The sequence below is a fragment of the Venturia canescens genome, chromosome 5 (genome assembly GCF_019457755.1).
Source record: "Venturia canescens isolate UGA chromosome 5, ASM1945775v1, whole genome shotgun sequence".
NCBI classification, from domain to species: domain Eukaryota; kingdom Metazoa; phylum Arthropoda; class Insecta; order Hymenoptera; family Ichneumonidae; genus Venturia; species Venturia canescens.
Window position 1 is genome coordinate 17,929,318 of NC_057425.1, and position 24,428 is coordinate 17,953,745.

General features: G+C 37.4%; 1 pseudogene; it reads right to left on the reverse strand.

Annotated features, from left to right (window-relative positions):
* Positions 1–752: 752 nt before the first annotated feature.
* On the reverse strand, positions 753–23,120 carry LOC122411326 (uncharacterized; annotated as a pseudogene).
* Between the last annotated feature and the right edge of the window lie 1,308 nt (positions 23,121–24,428).

Below are 24,428 nucleotides of genomic sequence, written 5' to 3' on the forward strand. Positions count from 1 at the left end.
ATTACGTGCGAGTGTCTATAAATGTTTTTGGAGTTTTCGCGATTTTCGAGCTTTAATGTTAAGGTGTGCGGAAAAAAATGATCATTTTTCTTTTGCATCCAGTCGAAAAAGTCGAATTAAAGTAAAAACAAATATCCCCAAAAGCAGAGCTCACCAAAAAATGATTTCGAACGGCGCATCACGTTTGAAGATTTTCCATAATAATAACCCAGGAAATTATTGAGACCTCTGATCATCGTATCAAGAAACTCGGTAGAGTCTTGGGACAAGTACATTGACAACCCTGTCGTCTGCTAGCCCGAGGCTTGCCGAGACTATACTTTCTCTGAATAAAACGATTCGCGGTGGGAGGAGGGGGGGGGGGGGGGGGGGGGTGAAATTGACATGTCATTTTCTTGAATTACGAAGCTCATATGTTATCTGTTGTGCCCGTAAATCGCACTCATTAAAACAATTCAACAGTACCGGCGTTAGAGCTACTGACACTCCGGGCAAGAATATTGTGGCGTCCATTTAAGGAAATCAATATCGAGTGTTAATTTTTTGCTGAACCAATGTAATAGTAAACGTATATTAAAAATCTTTTTTTTGGCGTTACCCAGAGCTAACGATGTGAACGTAGAAAGTTTTGTAGAAATTTTTTAAAATTTTTTTCCGGTTTTTTTATTGCATGCTCATTTCATGTTTTTTTTTCTATTTTTATGGAACATTTTGCACCATTTTCCTACTTTTTTTCAATTTTCTTCCATTCCTCAGTAAAATTTTGCTTTTCGGGCCTTTTTATCTGCAAACATTCGAATTAAATTTGAAAAATCCAACTGTCCAGTGATTTCATTTTCAATCGAGAGGGTAGCGAGGTTGGAGAGTCTCGATTGAGAAATTGTTGATCGGAGATACGTTTTTATCAAGAGACTCGGTAGAGTCTCGGGACAAGTACATTGACAGCCCTGTCGTCTGCTGGCCCGAGACTCTCGCCGAGACTATACTTTCACTGAATAAAACGATTCGCCGTGGTGGGGGTAAAATTGGCATGTGATTTTATTGAATTACGAAGCTCAGGAGCCATTTAACAACTTGAAAATTGAAGTTTAAGCCAATTGAGTAATTCTCTTTCAATTCCGCCCTAAATCAGCATGATCGGTGGCGTATTTGCTGAGAAAAAACTTTGGACGGGCTCAAGATTATGCAAAAGTTACCAACACATTCAAGAATTTATGCGTCTGTATTTATAAACACCATCAAAGGCACTTTGATGCTCTCGAGTTTCTGATTCGTTGGATCTGACGACATCCATTTTTAGACGTTGTGATTGGTTGTTGAAATTAGTTGTTGATGATTGGAAATCTGACGTCAACTTCAGAACGTAGCACACGGCGCAGCACAGCTGGTAACAGCAGTCATAAATTCGACCGATATACATATATATATTGTGACGAAACACTCGCGCGACGGCCCGAGCCCGTCGAAACTAACGAAACTCCGCGATCTTTAGATCGCGGACAAAACATCGCGGCGACCACGCTCGTCGTTGTTGACAGGTGGCGGCCATCTTAGGCCGGTAGGCATGAGCCCGAGCGGGGCTACCGGCGCCGCTCTGAACTTCGCCGCGCTATATTTTATCGAGATTAATTCTTTTTGTATTTTTTTTATTTTAAGTCGCCCGAGCACGTGAATATGATCAAAATCATCAGAAAAATAGTACGAGTTTAAGAAAAATGATCTGAAGTCAAATCAATGTAACAAAATCAAGAGACGCGGTAGCGGCTCGACGCCAAGTATTAAAAGGAAAAACTGCAGCGCAAAAGAAAAGCCAGCGCGAGCCCTGCCGCTACTCTTATATACGCGAATATGCCGGTTTTATGACGTCACAGAATTTTCAAATGGTTCTCACAAATAAACCATTTCATAAAAGAACTTGAAAATTTGTGACGATTTTTTTTCGATTTTTCTCTTTCCATTGGTCTTTGTTGCAAGTAAATCCGTCCAGTAGATCCTGAGATATGTAACGTTAGTGATTTAAAATCCATCATTTCGGGATTTTCATTTTCTCAGAGACAGAGGGGCGTAAGTTACGCTTGTTTACATTTGGACTTACGTCCTTTGCACGATTTCTTACTTTTGTCACACTCTACGTCACGCACTGCGCTGAACGCGGCTACCCCCTCTCCTTCTGCGTCGCCGAGCGAGAGAGACAGAGAATGGGCGCACAGCGGGGGCAATACCAGCTCCTGGTTTGCGTATAAAATATGTATATAATTATATAATATATATTTTATTTATTAATATTAATTAATAATAAAATATTATTATAATAAATATTTTATTATAATTAATATATAATATAATATATATATTATATTATACAATATATAATATAAAATGATAATAATATAAGAAAACAAAAAAATTGAATAATACGAATAACATTAAATAATAAATAATAAAAATAAAAAAATATAAAATTCTGGTCGACGCCGCTGGATTTTTCGAGGATGTCTAGGGCGATAGATCATGGGTTTTGGAGGACTAGGTTTAGGTACATTCTATCGCGAATTTCGATTTCTAGGTGGACGACCCCATAGTTTTTTATGTCCAGATATATTCCTCCATGGTTTTCGCGATCGAGGTTGACGGCTCCACAGGTTTCGATGTCCAGGTATGTTTCTCCATGGTTTTCGTGGTCTCGGATAATTCCTCCATGGTTTTCAATGTCTAGGCATGTTTCTTCATGGTTTTCGTGGTCTAGGATAATTCCTCCATGGGTTTTGATGTCTAGGTATATTCCTTCATGGTTTTCGATGTCTGGATATGTTCCTACATGGTTTTCGTGGTCCAGGCATATTCCTCCATGTATTTCGTCGTCCAGGTATATTCCTCCATGGTTTTCAATGTTTAGGCATGTTTCATCATGGTTTTCGTGGTTCAGGTATATTCCTCCATGGTTTTCGATGGCTGGATTTGTTTCTCCATGGTTTTCGTGGTCTGGGTATGTTTCTTCATGATTTTCGCAGTCGAGGTCGACGGCTCCACAGTTTTCGATGTTCAGGTATGTTTCTCTCGGGTTTTCGTGGTCGAGGATAATTCCTCCATGGGTTTTGATGTCTAGGTATATTCCTCCATGGTTTTCAATGTCTAGGCATGTTTTATCATGGTTTTCGGGGTCGAGGTCGACGGCTCCACAGTTTTCGATGCCCAAGTATGCTTCTCCATGGTTTTCGTGGTCTAGGATAATTCCTCCATGGGTTTTGATGTCTAGGTATATTCCTTCATGGTTTTCGATGTCTGGATATGTTCCTACATGGTTTTCGTGGTCCAGGTATATTTCTCCATGGTTTTCAATGTATGGATATGTTTCTTCATGGTTTTCGTGGTCTGGGTATGTTTCTTCATGGTTTTCGCAGTTGAGGTCGACGGCTCCACAGTTTTCGATGTTCAGGTATGTTTCTCTCGGGTTTTCGTGGTCGAGGATAATTCCTCCATGGGTTTCGATGTCTAGGTATATTCCTCCATGGTTTTCAATGTCTAGGCATGTTTCTTCATGGTTTTCGTGGTCTAGGATAATTCTTCCATGGGTTTTGATGTCTAAGTATATGCCTTCATGGTTTTCGATGTCTGGATATGTTCCTACGTGGTTTTCGTGGTCCAGGTATATTCCTCCATGGTTTTCGATGTATGGATATGTTTTTCTATGGTTTTCGTGGTCTACGTAGATTCTTCCATGGTTTTCGTGGTCCAGGTATATTCCTCCATGTTTTTCGTCGTCCAGGTATATTCCTCCATGGTTTTCAATGTCTAGGCATGTTTCATCATGGTTTTCGTGGTTCAGGTATATTCCTCCATGTTTTTCGATGTCTGGGTATGTTTCTCCATGGTTTTCGTGGTCTAAATTGATGGTTCCACAGTTTTCGATGGCTAGGTCTGAGTTTCCATAGTTTTTGTTTTCTAGGTATATTTCTTCATCATTTCCGTGATCTAGGTCGATGACTCCATACTTTTCGATGTCTAGGTATGTGTCTATATATTTTTCAATGTCTAGGTATATTCCTCCATGGTTTTGGATGTCCAGGTATATTTCTTCATAGTTTTAAATGTCTACGTATGTTCCTTCATGGTTTTCGTGGTCCAGGTATATTCCGTCATGGCTTTTGATGCTAGGTCAACAATTCCATAGTTTTCGATGTTTGGTTATGGTTCTCCATGGTTTTCATGGTCTAGGTCGACGGTTCCATTGTTTTCGATGTCTACATCGACAGCTCCATGGTTTTCGATGGCTAGGTATATTTCTCCATGGATTTCGTCGCCTTGGTATGTTTCTTCATGCTTTTCGAGGTCTAGATCAACGGCTCCGTAGTTTTCAATGTCCAGGTATGTTTTCCCATTGTTTTCGTGGACTAGGTTGACGACTTCATAGTTTTCACTATCCCGGTCGATAGCTCCATAGTTTCCGATGTTAAGGTGAATTTGTCAATGGTTCCCGATATGAAAGTCAATGGCTCCATAGTTTCCGATAGTGTGGTGAGTTTTTCTAAGCTTTTCGATATCTAGGTCGTCGGCTCTATAGTTTACGATGTCTAGTTTGGCGACTATAGGGTTTTCGATGTCTAGGTGGATGCCTTCGTATTTTTCAATATATATATTCGCCAATTTTATATTTCCCGATATTTAGGTAAACGGTGCAATGGTTTACGATATATTTCCTCATAGTTATCGATATCTAGATCTGCGATTTAATAGTTTGCATTGACGAGGCAGGTTCAGACGTTACAGAAGACCATTAAAAAAATATCACTGGACACCAATAACCATAAAGCTGTGGTCTTAGACATTGAATACCATGGAAACATCTCCTTGGACATTGCAAACCATTGACAGTATCCATGTCAACATGGAATCCATGAATGAAAAGAAGATAGTTTCAAAAATCATTTTTCCAAGTAAACAAGGGGAACTTTTCAAAAAAAGGAATAGGAAATGAAAATATCATCCCATTGCATAGGAATTTCCCAATCTTTCATTGGAAAATTCGATTTGCTGAATGGATAATCAAAATCGTCACCATTATTGCTTGTAAAAGGTTTCAACTCACATGAACATAACCGCACAGTTTTCGTCCGTCTATATAGAAAAATTGGCTGTGTCGATTGCTTTTGGCACATAGAGAAAAGCACTCAACTTGAAACAAATCGTTTTAAAAATTTTCGTCGAAGACGATGAATGTATTTTTTTTCTTAAGTAAATATTGTCACGCCTCTAAAAAATAAGCTAAATTAGAAAAAAAAATAATTGACAAAGTAAAAAAAGAACGCCAATTATTAAAAGGTCGCGACCGTAGTTTCCAATAATTTTCTATATTTGTATTATCAATAAAAAACTTCAAAATAGAAAAAAAAATGAGATCGTTTTCTGAAGTTGACAAATATAGTGAATGAAAGACGATTCCTATATAGTTGTCACGTCTCGCAAAAAGAAGTGAAATCAGTAAATATTAAAACTTCAAAAAGTAAAAAAGGCACGCCAAGTATTAAAAGGTCGTGACCGTCGTTTTAAATGATTTTCTATATTCGCATTGTCAATAAATAAATTTTAAAAAATGTTTAACTGTGAAAAAATATGAGATCTATTGTAACATATACAGTGAATGAATTACGTTTCCTGTAGGAATTCTGAATTTTGGAAATAAAAAAAAATGAGATCATTTTCTAACGTAGCCAAGTACAGTGAATGAATTAAGGTTCTTGTGGAATTCATTCGTGTACACTTTTAGCCCTAATCCCTCACTTATTCATAAAAATTTTCCAGCAAACGTCACAGAGCAACAAAGGTTTCTCGAATGATTCTGCAATTATTAAGAGATTATCATCTGTTTTTATGCTAGCACGGGTTATAAACTTAAAACAGTTTACGCGTACAAGTGCATGCATTGTATCTATACGATGAACTGCACAAATTCATTTTCAACATTACACACAAGCTTGGCGTGCATGGTTTTCAATCGGAAGCTCGGCGAAGGAATGCTTCATCCGTCCATATATTTGAAGAAAACTTGATGATCCTCTCATGTAATTGTTTTTTAATTTGCCATCCCTTTTCCATCCAACTATTTTATTGAGTAGTTCGACGTAAGATCTCGCGCTGTGTACACAAAGAAAAATATCTATTCTTGACCAGTTTGACTGATAAATTCATTACTCCAAAAGTTTCGTATTCAACGCGTTTTCTTTTCTCAAATCAATGTTTACACAGCTTACTTCTTTGTTCATCCATTTCAATACTTCTGTAATTCATCCAATCATCTGCCCATTTGGTAAAAAAAAGAGTGTACGGACAAACGAGTGAAAGTGACGCGTCGATAAATTAAAATGCGTATGGGCATGAAAGAATGGCCGTATCTATCCGTACAAGATAAAGGCATATAAAGGGATTGATTGATTTCATTTCTTTATCCGTTCGTTTAATTGTTCAATTTTATCCACAAATTTCACCCATCTGTATTGTTTACCAAATCATTATATAACAGGGCCCCTCTTATTTTATTGGGGGATCGGTTTTTTTCACACTCGTTCATACAATTCTAATTAATTATTGTTTTCATAGTAAATTTAAACAATTGTCTCTTCCCGAGCTTCCGATTGAAAACCATGCACGCCAAGCTTGTGTGTAATGTTGAAAATGAATTTGTGCAGTTCATCGTATAGATACAATGCATGCACTTGTACGCGTAAACTGTTTTAAGTTTATAACCCGTGCTAGCATAAAAACAGATGATAATCTCTTAATAATTGCAGAATCATTCGAGAAACCTTTGTTGCTCTGTGACGTTTGCTGGAAAATTTTTATGAATAAGTGAGGGATTAGGGCTAAAAGTGTACACGAATGAATTCCACAAGAACCTTAATTCATTCACTGTACTTGGCTACGTTAGAAAATGATCTCATTTTATTTTATTTCCAAAATTCAGAATTCCTACAGGAAACGTAATTCATTCACTGTATATGTTACAATAGATCTCATATTTTTTCACAGTTAAACATTTTTTAAAATTTTAAGGTAATAATGAAAAATGTAAAAAGCGACTACGACGCATGCGCGGGCAGAGCGTTGATGGGCTATAGGACGCGTACGTGACTTTTAGCGATTATAATTTTACGAATCATATTAAAACAAATAACAATGCCAAATTAAAGAAGAAATTGAGTAATAATTGATCAAATTGAAGTTTTTATTGTTTAACATCGGAATAAGCTGTAAATCATAAAAAGCGGTAGTCTGCGCATCGTATGCTAGCCCGCTCGACCAACGGGAGATCGCGAATCATGGCAACGGGCCAATCGGAGAGGACGTAACAAGTTGATGCGCAGAACCGGTCGAAAACTGAGATTCTCGGCGCTCGAGAATTTCATGGTGGGGAACGGGGTATAAGAAGCGCTGCGCGACTCATTCGGTAGACAGTTCTCCCTGGCTAAAGAATCAACTCGGACTTCTCCTAGTACACCTCGACATCAGCCTCAGCAATACAAAACCTATTCTCAAAATCTTTGGGGTTCCCGTAGCGCGGACTCTCGGATCGACTCGGCGACGTCTCGATCCCATAGCCCGTGGACGGTGGATTGCCTATTTCCTTGGATGCCTGGATTCTCGGAGCGACTCGGCGACGTCTCGATCCCATAATCCGGGGTCCGCACCTAACCTCTAAAAAATTTTCCGGCCTTCCGTTGCGCGGAGTTCTCGGATCGACTCGGTGACGTCTCGATCCCATAACATGTGGACGGGGGGTTACCTCTACCCTGTAAATGCACGGACTCTCGGAGGGATTCGGTGACGTTTCTATCCCATAGCCCGTGGTTTGCATCCTACCTTTTAACGTTTTATTTCTTTCTTATTGTTGAGGAGAATTAAAAATTCATCTTATTATCAAAAATTAAATTCACGTTTGAAAAACATTGTCCGAGGTGGTCCAGGTAGGGAGATCTAGACCCATTTAGAAAATAATAATCCAAGAAACGATAGTTGAAAATTGATTTTATATCGAGTAAAAAGAAATTCAAAATTGTAAAAGCGAGCAATATTCTTGGATTCACTTATTCTTAGAGCTAACGTAACAGGACATCGGGAAAATTAAACTTTGCATTTATAGCGAATTTTTAGGGTTAAGGCGTGTCGAAAATACAAGACAAAAGCGTTAATTAGAATAAAAACAAATTTTTTTTTTGTTTATTTGTTAATTTTGTACAATTAAATTCCGAAAATTGAGAAATTAAAAATTATCTCAGACAGAGAATTTGCAACGTTTTCGGGTCTTTCGGGTCTTTTTCTCGCCAGATCCGATTAAACAAAGCAAGACAATATTAAAATCAAAATACAAATTTTATTTTCCGCGAGCCAAAGTGCTAAATCTTCTTTATTTTTGTTAAATATCGATCTAAATTGAATAAAATCGATTATTTTATTATTTTCACAAAATTAACGGTGTCCGCGTTTCCTTCATACCTGCTCCTTATTATTAAGGTTGCTCGAACCGACGCGTGGCGGCGTTCAGGCCAGGTCGGCAAGAGCGTTTCGTTACAATATGTACAAACCATGTGTCAGTTTTTGATCGTATGAACAGAGTTTCGACATTGCGAAGTGCGTGCGGGATCAATAAAAAAATAATTTTCGTCATCTAAAGAAGTGCATATTACTATTTATTTTGTTATTTGTGATATATTAAACCGGTATCAAAGCGGCCGCGTAAATGTAGTCTGTGATGTGTGTGTGAAAAAGAATATAAAAAATGCGCGATGCATATATGTCAACGAAACTTTTCAAGATTTCATTATGTCGTTCGATTGAAAATAAGTGTTAACTGAAATAATCCTTCAATTAAACCAGAGTACGAGAAATATTGTCCAGTGCGAATAAATTGTCAGTGGCGTGGTTATATATCATGTGTACATAGGTTATATATACGAATAAATAGAACAAAAATGCACGCAACTGTTAGAATGATATTAGAAACTTTAATTGAATAAGTATTTTCTAATTTATTTCTTGTGTCGTCATTATTTTTAAACATCCCCATATTTTGCTTGATATTCAGTTTGGCTCTGCCCTCTCCGATCCTTGTTTTCACCCGCTCAGTTTGCAGCGGATCGATTCATATTATTAATTCGTTCCCTAATATGTGTTCTATGATTTTCTACTCCTTCATGATGATTGTGGTAACATGATTCGAGAGGTTTCTAACCATGATCTTGAATTGCACATTTTGTAAATCAGATTTTCAAAAAAAAATCTGGTCTTGGTATAGTGTGTAGTTATTCTTTTCCTATTAGGTCTGTCGAGTGATAAATTTGGAAACTTTTCCAGAAAGCCTTTGGATGCTTTTTTTGCTAATGATATGAAAAGTCGTATCTTAGGAATGCAGTATGCAAACACAAATTTTGATAACAAAACTTATAGAATGACATGTATGTTGAGTATTTCCACTTTGCAAACTACAAATATGGAATTATTATAAAAAAAATTCATTCCGATAAGTCTACTGTTGCTCAGTTTTGGATGCGATCAAATATGATGCCTACCAACATCCCCAGAAACTTACAGAATTGCTGAATGCAATGTGCGCTATGTCATTTTAATGTAACATCATGACTTTTGACAACTTTTCATTATAATGCTGTAGATTCGGATCATTAAAATACTGCAAAAATCTGTAAACTATACAATTTAAATACTGTGCCATTCATTTTACATTTTGACTCTAACTGTAACATCTATATGAAGAAAAAAATTGATTATAAAAGTCTTCAGTTGCTCATTTATGGATAGATTTGAAATTGCTGTCTTCGAAGCTCATTGCGCAGATACATTGAACCGCAGCAGATACCGGCGAACTCTGAAATTTCTGTGGATAAATATATATGCGACGGATCACCCCTTATCTTTGATTATGGTAATATGTAATGGAACTTGGTTCGACAAGTTTTTAAGTGTTCCTTTTCAAATAGTATTGAAGTTTGTATGACTGATATACAGCAAATACTTCCAAACTTTGATATTTCTGTGTTGCAGCATGTGTGCCAATCATTCAAATCATTTCCTCCAACCGTATCATGTAATCTAGAAAATTCATCACAAAAGTCTTCCGCATTTCTAGATACTTCAATTTTCCTTTTTCTACTCCATTGTGAGTTTTCGAATTTCTAAATTAATTTCTGAATTGTCCTGAAATGGTTTTTCTCCAAAACCAATGCAGGCACCTTAAACGTCTTTGAATTCTGTTGCTTTGTTGAATTAAGTTCGCTTAGTTTTTTTTGCTGCTTTGAGTTCTGGCATAATAAATGGTAGAAGTTTACGGGTACTTTTTTTCAGCAACTATCAAACTGTGGATAATTGAACCTCAGCGGCCGCTTGCAAACTTTGGAAATATATTTGATTGAGGGCACGTTTTGGATGAAATGAAATCTCTAGATTCAGAATGCAAAAGCGACATTTAAAGTGGGCAAATCTGTTGGATTTTTCGTGTCTTGAATTTGATCTATCTTTCATTTGAATTTTGAAGAAAAGGGATAAATAAAATCTGTTCTATTAAGGAAATCTTTACATCAGTTCTTTCTTGGTATGAAGACTTGGAAAAAATCGCCAAAGGCCAAGGACAGACAGGTGACGAAATATTTTCAGTACAATTTTGACGAAAAATAGATCTTTTGTCGCGGAAACCAACGTTATAAGCCGAAAATCATATTACAGCCCACGAGACGCATTTCTTCACTCTCTTGGGTTCCTATTACACAAAACATATGAGAAGATAAGGGGGTAAATCACCAACGTGGAAGAAGAAACCAGTGCCGAAATATTTCCAGTACAATTTTGACGAAAAATAGGTCCTTTTTCGTGGAAACCAACGTTATAAGCCGAAAATCATATCTCGGCCCCCAACCCGCTTTCTACGATTCTCTTGGTTTCCCAATAAGCATAGCAAATTAGAGTAGAAAAAAAAAATAGCCCAACTCCATGGACAGACCTGTGACGGAATGTTTTCTGTACAATGTTGACGAGAAATTTGTTGTTTTTCGTGGAAACCAACGTTATAGGCCGAAAATCATATCTCGGCCCGCAACACACTTTTCCCCATGCTCTTGGGTTCCAAATAGACGAAGCATATTAGAGTACAAGGAAAAAAATCGCCAAAGTCCAAAGACAGACCTGTGACGAAATATTTCCAGTACAATTTTAACGAAAAATAGATCTTATTTCGTGGAAACCAACGTTATAAGCCGAAAATCATATTATGGCCCACAACACGCATTTCTCCATGCTCTTGGATTCCCAATAGACAAAACATATTAGAAGACAAGGAGAAAAATCACCAAAGTCCAAGACCAAACCAGTGCCGAAATATTTTCAGTACAATTTTGAAGAAAAATTGGTCTTTTACGTGGAAACAAACATTATAAACCGAAATTCATTTCGCGGGCCTCATCCCGGATTCCTCCATGCTGTTTAGTTCCTAATAGGCATAACATATTAGAGTATAAGGAAAAAAATCGCCAAAGTTCAAGAGCAGACTTGTGACGAAATATTTTCACTACAATTTTTTCGAAAAACTGGCCTTTTATGGTGGAAATCAACTTTATAAGCCGAACATCATACCTAGGGAAAATAAGATTGGGAAAAGTACATTGATGGTCCCTTATTTCCTGATAATTTCATGTAAAAGATTATCCCATAAAAAATGTTCGTATGAGAATGGAATCTATAAAAATGTACTAAGCAAATAATTCATAGAAATTTATACTAAAATCCTATAACCGTCATAACATAAATGAGGAACATTTGAGAAAAAAGGCGTGATATCAAACCATAAACTTCCCCTAGGGAAAAAAAGCTTGCGACAAGTACATTGATGGTCTCTTGTTTCTGGATGACATAGAAAAAAGATTTAGAACCAGGAAAAAAATTCTATAAAAATAATAAACGAAAAATTGAAAAGTTCAAAAAAATTCAACAAAAATAAAAAACAATCGAAAAAATTCTGTAAAGAAAAATAAAAAATTTTCAAAAAAAAATCATAAATATTGAACAAATTGAAAAATGTACTATCCAAGTTACATGCAGTATAAAAATGTATGATATCAATTGGAGGCCAAGTTTTTATTGATAATTTGGAATATTTATCGAAAAAATTGGAAACTGTAATGAAATTCATGATAATTATTTTCACGAAAAAAGTTAATGAAAAAAAAGACATAACGGAAGTTACGTGCAGTACTAAAATGTACTATATCAATTCGAGGTCAAGTATTTATCAGTTATTCGAAATATAATCTCCGGCGACAAATGAGCGTTGAGAATCCTTGTCGGGCTCACAACGTTTTATCAAAATTACTAAAAAATTAATGGAAATAAAATCATTAAAAATTCACATGAAAGTCATTCGTTACTTCATCAAGGTATACACTTTAAAGAATCGATTCCCCTCCGACTTTCAGGATCCCCTGATATTATTCACAACATTCAACTTCGATTGGATCGGTACAAATTATGTTCAAATACGTCTTAAACGTACTTGTCCGACCAATCACTTTTTATTCAAATTGCTCATTCGACAACAAATCAGGGCTTTTCTATAATGACAAATATAATAAAATGGATAAAAATAAAAATAATATCTCCAAGTAATTTGAACTTGATTGTTCGCAAGTTCGTATAGCAATATCCACTTCTCAATTTCTTCAGTGAACACATACCATTCGGGAAGAACCAATGAAAATGAGAGATAATCAGGCGCATTACTAGAAATTTTCGAACCTACTCAGCCATGCAATGTTTTTTTTTCTATAGTCACGTACACATTTTGATAAATATCACTAGTCGAGTACGACACGTGGATTCCTGGAATTTGTAGAAAAATGATTTTGTTGTGAATTATGACTCCATATAATATAAATAGATTAATCAACTTCATCTTTCATTTTCGTTTCATTTTGACAAGAGCGATTCGAAGGAAAATTATTTTCTCGGGAATTACTGTTCCTTAATATTAACACATGCATTAACTTCGTTTTTGATTTGTTTTCGAATTAGCAATTTGAATAAAAAGTGATGGGCCGGACAAGTACGTTTAAGACGTATTTGAACATAATTTGTACCGATCCAATCGAAGTTGAATGTTGTGAATAATACCAGGGGATCCTGAAAGTCGGAGGGGAATCGATTCTTTAAAGTGTATACCTTGATGAAGTAACATATGACTTTCATGTGAATTTTTAATGATTTTATTTCCATTAATTTTTTAGTAATTTTGATAAAACGTTGTGAGCCCGACAAGGATTCTCAACGCTCATTTGTCGCCGGAGATTATATTTCGAATAACTGATAAATACTTGACCTCGAATTGATATAATACATTTTAGTACTGCACGTAACTTCCGTTATGTCTTTTTTTTCATTAAGTTTTTTCGTGAAAATAATTATCATGAATTTCATTACAGTTTCCAATTTTTTCGGTAAATATTCCAAATTATCAATAAAAACTTGGCCTCCAATTGATATCATACATTTTTATACTGCATGTAACTTGGATAGTACATTTTTCAATTTGTTCAATATTTATGATTTTTTTTTGAAAATTTTTTATTTTTCTTTACAGAATTTTTTCGATTGTTTTTTATTTTTGTTGAATTTTTTTGAACTTTTCAATTTTTCGTTTATTATTTTTATAGAATTTTTTTCCTGGTTCTAAATCTTTTTTCTATGTCATCCAGAAACAAGACACCATCAATGTACTTGTCCCAACCTTTTTTTCCCTAGTTAATTTTAATTTCGAAATACTACCTTCTCCACTTACAACCGTAACTGGAATAGTTGCAAAAATCCGGAATGCAATCCATACATTTGGATACAGTTCCCGAATATTGCGCTATCGTATGAAATTGAGAACGCTTAGACAGGAAATATTACCATCCGGGAGAAAATGCTTCAAGCTTATATGCTCGTCACATAGTGCGTTTCCGTCGATATCGGAATTAGAATTAACCGTAAGCTTTTGCTCGAGATTAGCACAGAACACCACGAGTTCCTTCTTTTTAGGGCTCGTATTGAAGTCCGAACTATCCGAGTATTCGGATATCTGAGATACCCGAATCCGTGAGATATGAAACTTCAAATCCGGATAGTTCGGATACCCGGATACATCGGATATCCGAATAGTTCGGGTTTCCGGGTAGTGCGGATACCCGGATAGTTCGAGGATCCGTGTAGGTCGAATTCCGTATAGTTTCAGTATTCGGGTAGTTCGAATATCTGGTTAACCCGAGTATTTGAATAGTTCAATTATTCAGATGGCCCGTACGGTTAGTTTCGACTCAACCGGGTAATTGGCCTACGCTCATATTACATATGTACAGCATTCTTTCACCTTTTCGCCATATATTTAATGAACGCGACAGATTTGATTTACGATAGTGAAATATAAAGTGATAATATAGGTTGTCAAATCAAGAAAATACGATACCTTTTCATTGGCGACATAATTTAATCAATATTCACAGCAATTACATAGATCGATTAGAAAAATAATATGTATTATTCATGTTACAATGCTATATGTATATCCGGTAGATATGTATTTATCAAAAGTTTGAACACGAAAACTGACATAAAACAATCTTAGTCAACATGATCTCGAATTTATGCTCGGAAATGATACGTTTTTATGAATTTCTAAAAACAGATAGAATTCAATGGAAAAGGAAAAAATAGGTAACTCTAGAATTGCTAAGGATATTCTCTGTAGATTCGAGGAATTTTTCTCGGATTTTTGTAAACAACGAATTTTTCGAAGGATTAAAAAATTCAAAAAAGTTCCCAATTGCTTTTTGACTGAAACTGAAACAGATGATTTTTAATATTGAACGAAGAGATATCGAAGCAGAATCGATATCAAAAGATTGTTTGAATCGATATCAAAAAACAACTAGCGTAGAATCAGGTGAAATCCGTTATAAAAAAAAAACGTCAAGAGATTCGATAGTGGCTTGAAGCGTTTTGGGTATGCCGGAACTTTTTTTGTTATTCGAATTATGAAATATAACGCGAGTCAACAGACAGTGCCATCGATCACTGCAGTCACGATACAATCGGCAATATCAGAATCACAGTAGTGCACGATTCTGGTACAGAAAAACTAGCAGGTTAACATTTTCCGGAAGTAAGCAGCTTCTCTTTGAACTCACAATATTACCGGCTGTCGAAAACACTCGTTCAGAGCTTGCCGATGTAGCAGGAATGCACAAATATTTTCGCGCCAAATCTGCAATAGCAGGGTATCGTTTCTCTCGTGTTGTCCACCATTCATAAGGATTCGAATTGTGACTGATTTGTGACTCACTTAGGTACATATCGACTTGAGCTTGGAGTGTATGGCGTGTTGGAGCGGCCTGAAACAAGAAATCCATAGCTGTTTCATGGCTTTGTTCTTCTGCTTCGTCCATCTTTTCATCAACGAAATAGCCCTTCACAAACGATATGATATCATTTCGAGCTTCTAGAGACTCAACTTGCAAATCTTTATATCGAGGATCTAGAAAACTTGCTATTTGTCTCGCAGTCACGTTATAGTCAGGATTATACTGCAAGTCGAATCTTATGGTCAGCTCATTACGTAGGGTTGATTTCAATGACCTAATGTGGTGATCGTCCTCATTCAATTCTTTGAGGTGGATGTCGTGGAGTGTTAAAATGATTGGACGGACCATCGACGTAGGTGCAACTGAATCACTACATAAAACTGTAGTTGCAACTTGCAATGGTTTTAAAACTTTTTGCAAGTTTTCCATTTTCAACCACTCGCGTTCTGAAATTTCCAAACGTTCAGCGATTGCAGTACTAGTTATGGTTCAATCAGAAAAAACATTCATCACAGCGTTCCGGTTTACGATCAATCGATCCAACATGGCATAAGTACTATCCCATCTGATAGAAACGCTTTGAATCAGTTTCAATTTGTCCAAGCCAAGTTGTTCTTGTTTTTTTTTTCTAGCGCAGTTGTAGCAATGTTTGAATGACGGAAATGACCGACAACTTTGGCAGTTTTTTCGCAAACTGCGGAAACAACTTCAGATTTAAATGCTGTCGTGATGCAAAGTTGAAGGGTGTGTGCCGCACAGGTAATTGTGTCTTAAATTAATAAATTTTTGAGGTCTCTCACGGAATTCTTCGCATTTGGTGCATTATCTGTAACGACACCAACAACTTTTCCGACAATCTCCCACTTGGTCATAACATTTTGAAGTTTAGCGGTCAAGTTCGCAGCTGTATGTCGCTCGTTCAATCCTTCAGTCGCCAAAGTAAATGATTTCGGCGTCCAGTTTTGATCAAGAAAATGCGTAGTCACCGTGATGTACGAATCCTGACTTCGAGATGACCAGCAGTCTGAAGTCCAAGCCATAACCATTGTAGAAGACAACTCTACAGCAATTTTTGTCGAAACTTGATCATACAAGAGTTCCAATCGATGTTTTATAGTTTTTACGCAAGGGACCCAATAATTAGGCTCCACGACCTCCATAAAATCGCGAAAGCCTTTGCTCGCGATAAACGATAATGGCAACATACTGTTCACAATCATTTTTGTCAAACTTTGAGTAATCAACTTAACTCGATCTCGATTACACGGACGATCCGATCGAGCACCTACCACGGATCTTACTCGTCCACGATATATGTTAGTAGGACGTAATGTAGGTCTGGCGTTGGTGGGGGTTTCTTTTTCACCGTTGCACGAAAGTAACTGATCACTTTGAAGGGAAGTAGACGGTTGATTACTCAAGAATGAGTCATTTGAATCACCGGCAGACTCAGCTTCCGGCAGTACACGTGCGGTTGATGGTAGGTGAATTGTGACAGACTCATCGACTCCGATTTCCATCGCGTTGTCCTGCTCGACTCCATCAGCGTACCTGGTCAGATTAGAATAAAATTACGTTTCGAGGATAGCTAGCAATAGATCTATAATATATATATCACTTTGGCATTCAAGTTTTCATAATAATCTGTTCATTTATTCTCGAAAAATTATCGGACTTAAAATTGATAGCTCAGACACAATGGATTAATAGTTATAGAGGCTTCAAAATGTGAAAACGTAGCGAAAATTGATTTGTGTATTTTTGTGTTGATTATAACATTTTCTTTTTTTAGTGATTTATATTAAATATAGCCTTTATTTTTCCCTTTCGGGTTACAGCTCGACTTCCTTAACATTCCATTTTTACACCTTTTTACATTTTTCGATATACATAATTTACACATGATTTACACATTTCCTTATTCTACACCCTTCTTCTCTTTAGCCTATTTGCCTTCTCGCCCTTAACCTATATACGCTCCAATTCGAGAGAGAGAGAGATCATTCACACCCACACACATTCCTCACTCCTCTTACACCATTGCACGCCGCGCGCGACCTCCGTTTCCGCTGCACCTTTTTACTCCCTCCCTTCTACCCTCTCCACTCCTCAATCTTCTTCATCCACTCCTCCCCTTGACCCTCCCCTCCCAACACCTCTTCCCGCATACTTTGCCAACCCTCCTCCGCCCCCCATCCCGTACATTCCTCCATCACGTGCTCCCACGTCTCCCTGCTACTCGTGCACATCCTACACTCCCTCCCTTCCCTCTGCTCCCAGTACCTCCCCCCTCTCATCTCGTCCCCTAGCCTGAACCTGGCTACCCTCCCCCATCTCTCCTCCTTCCACCCCTTTTTCAAATATCCCGGGATCCCTCTCTCCTTCACAAACTTGTAATCCCTGTTACTCCTTGACTTAATTATCCTCTCCCATCTCCCCTCCTCCTGCCTTACTCTCTCCTCCCTCACTATATTCTCCCCCTTCATATCCCCACTCTCCCATCTCCTCTCCACCTCCTCCAGATCCCATCCCATCCTTAAGTAAAACTCCTTCCTTTCACTCTCCCATCCTCCTGCTTCCTGCCTTCTTCCTGCCCTTCTCTTCATCTCACCCCTACATCTTCTCGCCAATTCTCCCCCCTTCCCCGTCTCCAATCTCTTCTCGTATCCCCATGCTCTCATCCCCGCTCGCACCTCCAGCTTATCCCTTTGCAGTTCCTCCCTCACCATATACCCCGCCACCCCTCTCGTCGCCCCCAGCACCCATCTTAAATACCTTTCCTGCAGCCTCTACTATCTCCCTTCCCTTCCACCCCCAAATCTCCACTCCATAACCCACTACTGGCCACACCAACTTATCGAAAAGCCACACTCTCCTTCCCCAATCGCTACCAAACTTATTTTTCCCTATCCCCCATACTTTCCCCATTATCTTCGCCGCCTTCATCACCCTCTCCTCCACCTGCTCCTCCTGACTTCCATTCGCTCTCACCACATAACCCAAGTACGTATACCTATTCACCTCTTCTATCCTTACTCCTCCCCATTGCCATACCACCTTTCTTTTTCTTCCCCCTCCCACCCTACACCTCATCACCTTCGTCTTTCCCGTATTCACCTCCAGCCCTTTCCCCTCTATGTACCTCTCCAACGTCCTCATCATCCCCTTCATCTCGTCCTCATCCTTCGCCAACAACACCACATCATCCGCATATGCCAGCGAATATACCTTCCCCCCACCCCCCAGCTTCACCCCTCCCCACCGCCCTTTTTCCAGCTCTTCATCCATGTCCGCCAGCAACAGCGTGAATAGCTGCGGGCTCAGCGGACACCCCTGCCTAACCCCTTTCTCTGTCCAAAACTTCTCCCCTTTTTCCTCACCCATAGTGATTTATATCATTATTTTGAAAAAACGTACGTACCTGTTGCGTTTTCGAGGAACCTCATCATCATCTTGCTCGGCCATATAACCATGAATAACTTGAAGATGTCTGATTAGTGAAGATCTTGAACCTTTTGTTTGCAACACTTCTTTGCAAAGATTACAAGTGGCTTCAATACCACGTTCAGATCATTCACAATATTTCCATACCCAACTCGTTAAACGCGGCATTATTATAATTTTAGGAAAAATAATTATTGATAATTCACGTACTGGTCTAATAGGCGCACAAAGAATGAGAAAAATTTTACGTTCTTCTTTGTGTGGTGAAGCGCGTATGGCGACGCTGGCGTAATGAAATAAGCTTGGACGCGGTAACGCTTATCGTGAAACGTTAGAGGCGCTGTTCAGAAGACATACACAGGCATGTTTTTGCCGTGTTTTGACCAAATTCGTCTGACGACATTGTTTACTAGCAGGCCCCCAAAAATAGTGGCGCTCAACCTTACCAAGTATAATTTTGGTCTTGGAGTCGATAAACACAAAGTCGATAAACACAAAATAATATATAGCTTTTATGCATATCACGAGTCGCTCTCATATATAGGCAGCGAACCAGAAAGTGGGTCACCTGTCGAAAAAAGTGTTTTTTTTTATCATGAAAAAATTAATTAATAGACAAACAAATATTAAACAATGACTCAAGACTTAAACTCAGCGCATTGGATTTAACTTACTGATGATGATTTTGTGTATATTTTCTCCATGAAGGAAACATTCAAAACATTTCCAAAAACTTTTGAGTTGAGAAAAAAATTTTTTTAAATAAAAAAAATTTCAACTTGAACGATATCTAATGTAGAATTGTAGGGAAAGTCAAGTTTTTTTTCCTCATTTTGGCAGGAAGTGTCTCACTTTGCTCCCCCTTTCCTACTTCAATATGATGGGTTTGGCCAACTTTTGTTATAAAATAGTATCAGCAAAACCTTATTTGCAGATAAATAAGAACAATTGATAAATAATCAAACCGGAAGTCGAAAAATTTAAATCTTTTTAATATTTACTGGGGGTCATAGCCATCTCTAAAAGTCTCTTGATATATGTTATTCTTTCATATATTCTTAAGTTTATGTTAAGAAAACGTATATTAAACTTTAAAATAAATTCATCACCAAAACGATATTTTTATTAATTTTGCCATAGCGTTTGTCAATAGCTTTTTTTGCGGAAGAGTGTTTCAAACCGCTATTATTTGATATCGTTTAAAATGTCAAAAGAATTTATCCTTTTCAGATGTGAGATATTTCCTACCAAACATCTCGCAGTTCTACATACATTATTATGGGAAACACTCAAAAAAGTCATATTCATCACGATAACTGTGAATAATCAATGTTTTCTAAAATTTTCAATGATCAAGGGATATATGACGAAGGTTATTAAATAAAAATTACAATTTGATTTGTTGAGTTTCATTCCAAAGATAAAGCGACAAAAAGTGTGCACTAACTGTATTAGTTATGAAAAACGTGGTGATTATTAAAACTTCGAGTTTCTTCATAGGCTTGTTTCCTGATTCTCTATATATTTATATCTTTCTGTAAGATATACCAGGTTTGATTGTTTGATTAGTATAAAAGTTATACCTAAGTTGCCATACGTTGTGTGGAGAGTTAACATTTGAACGTGACTCCAGTGACGTATTGTAGGAGAAACAGGCCGAGTTAATGTAATTTTCGGTTTTTCTTGCTGGATATCATTATTATTTTCAAAACATCAAAAACAATGAAAATTTTTATGATGGTTTCATGCAAAGTGAATTCGTAGAGGGGATCTCGAGAAACAAATTGAGACATAATGCATGGGAATCGTTTGATAAAGACGGATTTTATTCTTTGGAATATCTCGAAGAAAATCTGTTATTTGTGGAACCATCTATCGTTATTTATGTTTTTATACATCGCATGGACATGACAATGTACAAATGCACCTGCGTTTAATTAATGCGTTGAAGTTTGCGTGAAACAATAGTAGTACAATTTAGCAGTTTTTCGACTAGCGTTTTAATGCAGTAGTTACCTTAAAATTGTTTATTAAGAGAACGTGAGAAAAGCCCTGAATTTTTCGCGTTATTAGGATGTCAGTTTTCTCGACGTGTTATGTGGTATATGCGATGAAAACCAACACAGTTGTCGATGAAATGAAAATACTTGCTGTGAATCCTCCAAACTACTCGCATTACCCGTATTATCCGGGTAATCGAGATAATCCGGTATCTGAGTACTCGAACTATCCGAAGAGTTCGGGTAGTTCGGTAATTAGGTATCCGAGTACTCGAACTATCCGAATAGTTCGGATAGTTCGGATACTTTGACATCCGAGTACCCGAACCAAACCGGATAGTCCGGATAACCGGGTTTGAAGTGTTGAATTCGTCGGGTCCGGGTAATCCGGATAGTCCGAATAGGTGAAAAAGTTGTAGCTCTACTTCTTTTCCGGAATGTTCTTAATATCGTCTAAAAGAACCCACGTTTCCGAATAGTCTTTTTATTGATATAATCTTTCTTTTATTGACATTAAAGTGACGTCCAGCAACTTGTTGAAGAATTCGACTTAAAATTTTTTCTCAGGAGATTCAATTAGCTCATTCGTAGCCATTTCACCAGCCCGACATTTTATACGTCGTAAACGTTTTTCTGGTTTAAATTCTGGGTTGATTTGAAGTGCTTCTGCTAGATCTCTTGCAATGGAACAGGCTTTTTTAAATCCGGTTTTTCGGTATTCTTCGAAGAAATTGCAACAATTTTCAAGCATTTCTTGCGGATTTACCAAGATCGATATCTTTCGATTGCAGTGATTTGCTAACAACATTAATTTGAAACAGAATTTCGTACCATACTACCAAACAACAACTACCAAACAAAAAGCCGAAATCTTTTTGCTGCTCCGCTAATGTGCTTGCCTCATGTGAGGTGGTGTGATCAGTTTTTTCTGTTACGTCAGCCAGTGTAACCAGAGCATCATGAATCTCGCAAATTTGATAGCGAACAGACTTTAGGCTATTTATTTTGGCTTCCCAGCGCGTATCACTTAGCTTCTTTAAACTGTAAATTTCTACATGATCACTAAGTGTTACGTCCCCGGGAGCTTATCGGAGTTAGAGAGAACGCAACACAGGTATGACTTCTCTTTTGGGTCAAGACAATCAAGTCCTTTACCCAGGAACGGAAGCCTCGTCGTTTGGTATGGAAAGAATGTCGGGGGAGGACGGTCCGGGAGTTACGTGTGTCGGGGCTAAACGTTATAAGAGATGAATTAGTTACTCACGTTGGTTAGTTTTCCGGTGGTTTATTGTTCCCACAAATGCTGCACGACACGTTTACAATTTCACACGTACAATGGTAATCACAATTGATATCCCGGTTTTCTTTATTTCCGGGTGAATAAGGTACTTAGTAGTTGCAGGTACAATTTCTGAATTATGTGTAATCGAGGTAAAAGTTCACAGAAAGCGTTGGTTACTTAAACGAGGGGTGTTGTTGGATTATTGTGACTATGACTTGGGTTGTTCGCGTTTTTCGATTAAGTTCAAAATAGAAGATCTTGGGCTCAGTGAACAGGGGTATCGATGGAGTAGAGCCTCTGACTGACACGCTAATAAGGAGTGGCCACGTGAGCTTTGAACTCTGACGAACTGCGGGTGAACTGCCCTCCGAGATATAATACAGGGGGTTTTATACTTGTTACCCCTCTCAAAGGGTTCCTCTGTCCGGTGGTGTCCTCCTGCAATTTTTCCAATGGTGGGGAAAATCCTCTTTTTGCGGATTCGTGGATAAGATTGTGGTCTGATCTCCTAAGTGTTACCCCTCTCTAAGGGTTCCTCTGTCTGGTGGTGGCCTTCTGCAATTTTTCGATGGTGGGGAAAATTCTTACTTCTGATTCGTACGATTGCAATGAAATCGTGGCCTAGTTTCTCCGTGTGTTACCCCTCTTGAACGGTGTCTTGTTAATCGGTGCGTAGGTGCCATCGATAGTCGCCTATGGCTTGTGTCGCGACTTCCAGTCTCCAAATTATAGGGGTATCAGTTATGTCCTTCTGTTCATGGTATTATAATAGGGGTTGTATAGGGGTATGGCAAAGAGTGTTTGATTAGACTTTTTCTTTTACTCTATTTGGGGTCTCTTATTCGTAGATTGGTTTTCTTTTTGGTCTTATTATAATGGTGATGAAAAAGTATTTATTGTCCCCCTTATGATAACAGGGAGAAAAGGTGGATCAATACTTGGGTCTCTGTTAAATAATGAATATCGTTTTTGAATTGGATGTAACATAAGTATTTTCCACCGATTTATTGTAGCAGAAAACAGCGTAAATAATCATTGCAAAATTCCGAACAACGTTACGAACTTGACTGACGATTTAGCAGCATCACACAGAACAAGATTGTAGCTATGACAGCCACATGACACATAAAAAGCCAAGGGATTTAAATCCAACATTTTTTTGTGCACCAATATTTTTTCCTTTCATGTTAGCTACATTGTCGTACCCCTGATCTCTACAACTTGCTATCTCAAGTCCTTGTTTATTAAGAATACTCACAATTGCTTCGGTAAGTCCTGCACCTGTTGAGTCATTGACCGAAATGAACTCTATAAAATGTTCCTTAATAGCGATATTCTGTTAAATCTGTAAACCGAATTGTCAGGGACAATTGTTCTACATAACTTACATCAGGAGTATAGTCCGCTATGATTGTGTTGTTTTTACAGTGTGGTATGGGAGTGAGCAGGAAAAACATAGAAATAAAGTACACTCAGTTCGAATAGAAAAGAAATTGTTAATACTTTATTTGAAAACCATAAAATTCCCCTAGGAAAAAAAAGGTTGGGACAAGTAGAACAAGAACAACTCGAAAAAAAATTCACAAATCTTGAAAAAACATTATATTTAAAAAAAAACTAATCTGTATCTATTTTTTAAAGTGTCACAAGAATCAAATAACAAGTAAAAAATAAAAAACCGGCGTTGTGTGAAAAGGTGCTTTAGTTATCACAAAAGAAAAGTGGGTATAAATTTTTTTTTCGTACTCCAAACGTTATTTCCTTTCAAAGGGAAGCTAATATGATGTATTTAAGGTATTCGGTGCTAGATTCATTCGTAAATTTTCCTGATTTTGCTCCCCAAGGACCTTGTGCTGCGCGCAGCGAACATTCAAAAATTCATATTTCCCAACAAAAAAACCGAAATGTCACAATGGATTCGGAAACTAGAAAGTATTTTGAGATAAAATTATGAAGGGAATTATTTTCCGTCAACGCGAAATAGGTCTCGGTCTAAGAGGGTTAATAATAGGATAGGTTAGTTCTTATTCCGAATGGAATTCGTTCGCTGGAGAATAAGTGGGAAGTAAAAATTGCCTTCATTGAATATAAACTGGAGAGTTATTTTGGAAGCTTGAACATATATATTATGTACAATTTTTTTCATTTATCGATGCACAATAATATCCCTTGTATATTAATTGCGGAACAATTTGTTTCCGTTTTTTATTAAATTAGTGCAATTAAGTAAAAATTAATTGAAGATAATTCTCTCAATTCCCTCTGTATGAATACTTATAGTCCATCAGTTCTAGACAAGCATATTTAAACATA